The following is a 7,722-nucleotide window of genomic DNA, read 5'->3' as shown; positions in this document are numbered from 1 at the left end:
AAGTATCATGGAGGGCACTCATGGCAGAAGAAGCCTGTTTCCATGATGGTGGACAGGATGCAGAGAGGGCGTCGGGAGCTAGGGCGGGAGCTGGGGCAGGGGCTAGCCTACAAGGCTATGCCTGAATGACTGACCTACATTCTCCAGCTGGGACCAACTCTAACATTTGAACATCTCCCAAAATAACATCACCACCTGGGGTCAGAATGGCTAACCCATGGGCCTGTGGAGGACAATTTCACATTCAAACTGTAACAGGGTAGAAGACACTATTTTATTTAATATGAAAATTATTGACTTTATCAGCCCTGCGTTTTCTAGGCAAATAGGTACTACACAAATGGAAGAAGTATGTTCCATGTGCTTGCAACTTTTCTGAGTCATTATACCTTTTGACAAACCACATGATCGATGACAATGCCATTCCCGGCGTCTGAGATGCCAATGTGCTGCTCTCTTATTCTGCACCTGTGGGCATTGAATTCTTGTGATCCTACACCTATCATTAACGTGCTCCGTTAGCTGTTCCGCTCAAATGTCAACCAGCCAGGGTGAATGTGGACAATACAAGCAGGTGCATGCATCTGATTCACACACTGTGTTTTCCAGGGGGATTTGTTCACAGGCATTAACATATTGGAAATTCATCTTCTTTTGCTGTCAATGACCTCATTTCTCATCTCCATCACAGGGCACTGCGTTATTTAAAAATACTCACTTAGGTTGTCTGCCTGTAGTTTCATTTAAGACTAGCCAAGGGGCTGTTTTTGATAAAGAATTTCCTATCCAGCTGGATCTGACAGGACTAAGAAACTTGGGACTGAATAATTAATTCCCAGCACTTACATTTTAGAAAAGTGAAATAACATCAAACTCAACAGAAAGGCCACCAGAGCATCTAATAAGAGAAGAGACGGCACACTCCCTGGAGAAGGTTCCCCACACCCTTGTGGTGACAAGCCTTCCTCCCCTGGCACCTCCACACAGACGTGGTATTTATCCCTCTAGATCTTCATCCCATCCCTCCACTTGGGTCTGCCCTTAAAATCTCCCTTGGCAACTGTTGCTAGGAAGATGATGCCTCTTGGTGACCTTCTGTGATGATCTGAATAAAATGCACCCTCCCCCCATAGGCCCATAGGGAGTGGCACTATTAGATGTGGCCTTGTTGGAGTAGGCGTGGCTTTGTTGGAGGAAGTGTGTCACTATGGAGGAGGGCTTTGAGGTCTCATAGGCTCAACCTAGGCCGAGTGGGCAGTCGCTTCCTGTTGGCGGAGGATCAAGATGTAGAACCCTCAGCTCCTTCTCCAGTACCATGTCTTCCTGCAATGCCCCTGCCACGGCGATAATGGGCTAAGCCTCTGAACTGTAAGCCAGCCCCAACTAAATGTTTTCCTTTGTAGGAGTTGCCGTGGGCCTGGTGTCTCTTCACAGCAATAGAAACCCTAACTAAGATGCCTTCCAAAGGCTCGAGGTCACAGGCAGCTAGATGCTGATGAGAGAATCAATTTTTCCCAGAAAAGCGATGGAGAAATAAATAAGCAACACAAATAGCAATGCCAACCCCTAGGATGTCAGTGACATCATGGAAGATGCAGTGGTTATGGCATTTTTGGGTAACTGCTATTGTTTTCCATTCTGGGAGATATAGGAGACAACAACTGCCACAACCCAGACCCTTACAGTAGACCATCCATGGTACTTCTTGTTACAAGGGTGATGGAGACACTGTAAGATCTGCTAATTTGGCCCTTCTTGGCAAGTCTGTTCTCAGAAGCTAGCCTGGGTCTTCTAGGCAGGACAGCGCAATGGTCACAGTTTCTACTTTGGCTGATTCATCCTTTTGATGTAGCTGAATAGCCGTGATGATCATGACACTGATAATGATGGCTGTCCTTTGTTGGGGGATGCTTCCTCTGTTCATGGCATTATCTGAAATGTCTTACAGCAATTGCATCCTTTAATCATTCAGCAGCCCTGGGAGGGTAATATCACGAACTTCTTTCTCGATTGTACTGTTAAAGAAACTGAGTGCTTAGAGATTAAATGGCCTGTCCAACCACACCCAGCCAAAAAGCAGCAGGTAGGATCTGACTTCAAGTCTGGTAGGTTCCGAGGCTGGCCCAGGAATCTCAGGGCTGGTGCTGGCCTGCTATTGTCTGTCTTATCGTGGATTCTAGGCCATGTTCATGGCTTTACTTGCTTTTGGTTAGAATAGATACAGGAAATGGTGCAGGCAGATTCACTCACTAACTTCACCTGTTGAACCCACACCTCTGCTTATTCACTGGGAACCAGGGTAAGACCCTAATCCTTTTCTGGCAGTTGGGGTGAGGCCCTGTGGAGAACCAAGTGCCCACTGAAGGCTGGTCTTGGAAGCATGCTGTCTTCTTTTTTCTTCCTTCCTGACACAGGCTTCTCTGTGTAACACCTTTGGCTGTCCTAGAATTTACTTTATAGACCAGGCTGGCCTTGAACTCACAAAGATCCACCTACCTCTGCCTCTGAGATGCTAGGCACAAACAAGCAATTGGGTTAACACTTAACACGTAAAACATATACTGTGTCCTATAGTATAAACGAGCAAGGAAAAACAGAGAGCGATGGAGGAAGGGAAAGAAGGAGGGTGGGAGAGAAAGAAGGAAGGGAAGGAGAGATGAGGAAAGGGAGGAAGAAGGCAGGAAAGGGGAGAAAGAAAAAGAGAAGGGAGGGGAAAGAAAGGGGAGAGGAGGGGAGAGAGGAGGAAAGGCAGGAAGGAAGGCAGGAGGTCAGGCCAGTGCACAGGCCACGAAGGGCCAGCCTGGCGTCTCCTTGGGTCTAGTCCAGCATGCGTGTGTGTTAAGGCGGAGGCTGCAGTGGGAAGCTGATAGACAGTGGGCCGGCGGGCAGAAGGGAGCCTGTGCTGCTGGAGCAGCCCATGGGCATCTGCAGTGAAGAGCAGGAAAGCCATCGTTCGGCCTCCGCCCTTTGCAGCCCATCACGCGCCCTGCATCACAGCTGAAGACTCTGCCTATAGCCACCTGTGTCTTCTGATTCGTTTCCTTTAGTCCCAAAGCCCTCCTTGAGCAGGAACAGATGGCGTGCCGGAGAAATGTCAGCCGCTCACAGCAGAGTCAGCAGCCTGCATCGAGTTCCTTGCTGAGGACAGGGAGATGTAAAGAGGGGACAAAAGGGGCCAATGCTACCCTTTCACACAGCCATCTTCCCCGTCACAGGCAAAGCCCGCACAGCTGTGTCCATGACAGTCTGCAGGCAGGAGACACCACGTGGCCCCAGGTAAGTGGCTGCTGACATATGTATACTTGGTGCTCTGCCCCTTGATCCTAAGGGTTGCATCTTGGCCTGGGAACTGTGGTTGGAGGTAAAAAGCACGACGAACCAATGTCTCCTGAGGACACTGTGATGTAAAGCATCTCCCTGTAGTCTAGGACACATACCTGGGAGCTTCTCACACCCCTACCCCCAGTCAGCCCAACAGTATCAAAAAGACAGCATGTGCTGGGAGTGGTAGCACTCTGAGCTTAGCTTTGTGTGGAATGACTTTTTAGTCTTCGTTTGGCATCCAGCGGGCCTCTAACAAGTGGCTAAAGGTTATTTGGGAGGCTGAAGTAAGCCCAGCTTAGGTACTTTTCTGGACCCGGTGACTGTGGTCTGCTATGGACTGAAGGCAAATCTAGTCCCTAACTCTGCTGCGTCACTACACTGTCAGGCTAAAAGGCCTGTCCCCTCCAGTCAGTGGGGGGCATCTGCTGCTGAGTGAGAAGGCACAGATCCACTGACCTAATCATCCAGGATGTGGGATTTGACGCCATGATGCTGTCGACATGGAAAGAGGATCAGCAGGTCTCTGGGACTGGGATCTGGGAGAATTTCTTGGTTCCCACTTCAGCCCAAATTCTAACAGTGACAGTGGCAGATGCATGGTAGAATGTAGAGGGACTCTGGCCTTGAGACATCAAGGACACTTTTCCATGCTTAATACTGAAATCAAATCAGTGTTTTCAAGAGCAGCAAGAGAATCAGGACAGAGGCTTAAATGTCCCCATCATCTTGGAGGACTCTGGAGCTCACCCACTTGTCAGAATTACTAGTGAGTTGAAGGAGACTGCTTCCTCGACCTCCTGATCCTGCAGACATTCTTTTTTGATGCTCATGGCATTTAAAGTCACAGATGGTTGGAAAGGCTTGGACAGCCTTGGCATTTTGTCATCTCTGTTTTGGGAATTGTATTTGAAAATCTCCAGGTAAAATGCCCCCTTGTATTTTGACTACTTCTCCATTGATGCAATTGGCACCTGATCTCTGAGAGAATGGAGTCTAAATGGGCTCTTGACACTAATAAATAAATCCACCCTAATGTCCTTGGGGTTGGAGATATGGTCACAAGCCTAGGCTTTGCTTCCACGCAGCTCACATACTTAATTGCCTTCAGTCTATAGCAGACCACAATCAGTGGGTCTAGAAAAGTACCTAGTATGTGAGTTGCGTGGAAGCAAAGTCTAGGCTTGTGACTGCATATCTCCAACTCGAAGTCCACAGAAAAGTGTGGAGCACACTTAATTGGTGATTCCAGAACTGGAGAGAGAGGTGCAGAGACTTGTGCCTGAGCTGTTCTGGGACCATGTGGGGGAGTGGCAGATGGTGGGAAGGAAGGTTTCCTGGAACAGGAGTGGCGGGCTAAGTCACCAGCCAGGCAGGAGGCTGGGAAGAGAACAATGTGGGTAGGAGGAAAGGCCAGGGATGCTGCACAATTGCCTAATGCAGACAGCTCTTGAATTGTGGGACTCGGCCAGGCATCTCCCTGGGTGATGCTGTCAGGATCTCTTCTCCAGCTGCTCAGCTGATCTTTTGGGTGTTTTTCTGTTCACTTTCCCTCGGTCCCATAGAGACATGCAGGCTGCTGGGAATGGGATTATTAGAAGAGATGTTGGAAAGTTCCCCAAGAAGAGACAGCCAAGCCCGGGAAGATAAATGCACACTAATCACCCTGCCAAATGTCTGTGGCCCCAGAGCCTTCAGGTGACAGTGTATATCATAAGCCAGAGTTCACCTTTCCCACCCCCCTTTCGAAAGAGATTATCACAGAGCTTATTGTAACCTAGGGGCTCAGGAAAGTGGAAACCGAATGAGATAGGGTCACTGATGCCACACGAGGATCGATGGGAGCCATATCGTTGCTATGAAGAAAGTTTATTTTAATAAATATGTTCAGGGTCAGGGATGTTGCTCAGCTGAGAAAGCTAGCCTGGAATGAATGGAGCCTGGGGATGAATTCCCAGTTATGGGTAAACCAGGCGTGGTGGCACCTACCTATAATCCCAACAGTTAGGGGGACAGAGACGATGGTCAGAAGCTCAAGGTCATCCTTAGCTACACAGCAGGTTTGAATGCAGCCTGAGATACAGGACTCCCTAAATAAATAAATAGATAGATAGACAGACAGACAGACAGACAGACAGATAGATAGATAGATAAATATGAAAAGAAAGCAAGAAAGCAAAAGAAGATGTTTGAGTGAACCAGAGAGTAAAACAAACCAACCCCTCATGTCTGTAGAGCCCTTCACCAGTTAAAACCAGTTTTCCACCTTTACATAGATCAATGTTCAGTCTGCAGACGTGAGATGGGGTGTGAGGAGATGGAGTTGACTGCTGTCAATGATCCCAACTTGAGCCAGTGATGGGACGCCGCTCTCACAGTCCCTCTGTACCGTAAACCTCCACACAGCGTGTTTCCTGCAAAATAGCTTCATGGCTCTGTCCTCCAGAACCTTAACGATGAAATGAGCTCTCAGTTAATGCTGTTAAAATTCACCTTTCAAAAGTGTGTTATATGCACGTGTGAAAAAATGTCACAGTAAAAAGCGTTACTTTGTACAATTAATATGTACCGAAAAAAAGAAATCTTAGTACATTTGAAAACTTGCCACTCAGTTCTTGACTCAAAATTCTGCTAACTTCAATTTGTTTTCACCGTTGTGAGGTTCACCTCGGTTTCTAGTTGATTTTCTGAACCTTGGTGATGTCATCACGGTCACTCGAGGAGAAGGCCTTAGGGTGAGGGCTGTGTTTTGGTGTTCTTTCCAGCTGTTTTCGCCTGAGAGCCACCAAGACAACAGGTTTCCAGCGGGAAAGGGAGAAGGGGAGAAAGGGGAAGGCCCTTATGAGCACTTGGGAGGCCAGAAGGGGTTTCCTAAGACCATCGGAAAAACACAGATATTTACATTACGATTCATAATAGTCGCAAAATGACAGTTATGAAGTATCAGTGAAATAATTCTATGGTTGGGGTCACCACCACATGAGGAGCTGTGCTAAAGGGTCATCAGGAAAGCTGAGAACCACTAAGCTAGAGGAAAGACTGAGCACGTCTTCACTCACAACACTCCCTGGCTTTGGGTGTGGCCTGGGCTGGATTGGCTGGGGAGTTATAATCACACCTGCATTCTATTTGACTTAGGCTGAAGGGATTGTGGTGTGTAACTGTGACTCTGGAAGTCCCCTGAGGAGAAATGTCTCTGAAAGGCAGAGACATGTTGTCCCTGATAGGTCTGGTTTTCCTGAAGGGTAACAGAACTATGGAAAGTACTGGAATTCGCAAGCCCATACAGTCTCTGCCACTTCCAACAGCACCATGGTAACCGTCTCCTCCACTGTCCCCACCACCAACAGCTGCTCTATCTACACCACCATATCTAACCACCAGCACTGCCTCTAACACCACCATTAATTACCACTGCCATTGCTGCTGTCTCCACCACCGCCTCGGTTACCACCTACAGCATCCTCACGTTTATCCACACCTCCACCACCACCTTCGTCATTGCCATTATTACCTCTGTCACCACCACCACCAACCGCCATGACCGCCATCACAGTACACCACTACCACCAGTACCGTGATCACCATTACCTTCATCATCCTCACTGTTCCCATTGTCTCCACATCTACCTCCATCATGGTCGTCTGTGTACCATCATCACCACCATGACCATTATCATGGCTACCATCACCTCTACCAAACGATCACCACCACCACCACCATCACCTCTACATCACCACCATCACCATTACCTCTACATCACCACCACAACCATTACCTCTACATCACCACCATCACCTCTACATCACCACCACCACCATCACCTCTACATCACCACCACCACCATCACCTCTACATCACCACCACCACCTCTACATCACCACCATCACCATTACCTCTACATCACCACCATCACCATCACCTCTACATCACCACCACCACCACCTCTACATCACCACCATTACCTCTACACTACCACCACCACCATCTTTACAACCACCACGATCTCCATCACCATCTACTCTCCTACCTTCACCACCACTACCACCATCATCTCCACCCACTCTTCCCCCACTGTAACTTCCACTACCGTAATTACGACTATCACGATTACCTTCATAACTATCATCGCCAATTTCACCATTATCTCCACACCCCCACCCCCTTTGCCATCACTACCATCACTGCCTTTAGTATTTTTTATCTTTACTAACACCTCCACCACCAGCGTTACCATCACTACCGTCATCACCCCCACCCCTGCTTTGCCATCACCCTGTTCCAGGCCCTTTTGTGGCAGTCCTATGTCATAATGGAGGGAACCGAGTCTCGGGTAAGTGGTTTGTTCAAGCCCAGACAAGCAGCAAGCTGGAGAGCCAAGGTTCCATCCCAGGTCTGTA

At 48.4% G+C, this 7,722-nt stretch overlaps 1 long non-coding RNA gene across 2 annotated transcripts; it reads left to right on the top strand.

Annotated features, from left to right (window-relative positions):
* The first annotated feature begins 1,199 nt into the window (after positions 1–1,199).
* Positions 1,200–7,469, top strand: LOC121826129 (uncharacterized). 2 transcript variants are annotated; one of them, XR_006068451.2, is made up of 4 exons: positions 1,200–1,368; positions 3,216–3,276; positions 4,887–5,019; positions 5,598–7,469. It is a non-coding gene; the product is annotated as an uncharacterized LOC121826129 (long non-coding RNA). The 2 variants fall into 2 exon arrangements; XR_013042425.1 differs by having other exon boundaries at positions 4,887–7,469.
* The last annotated feature ends 253 nt before the right edge of the window (positions 7,470–7,722 follow it).

The sequence above is a fragment of the Peromyscus maniculatus genome, chromosome 1, assembly GCF_049852395.1.
Source record: "Peromyscus maniculatus bairdii isolate BWxNUB_F1_BW_parent chromosome 1, HU_Pman_BW_mat_3.1, whole genome shotgun sequence".
Lineage (NCBI taxonomy): Eukaryota > Metazoa > Chordata > Mammalia > Rodentia > Cricetidae > Peromyscus > Peromyscus maniculatus.
This window is presented reverse-complemented; position numbering and strand designations above follow the sequence as displayed.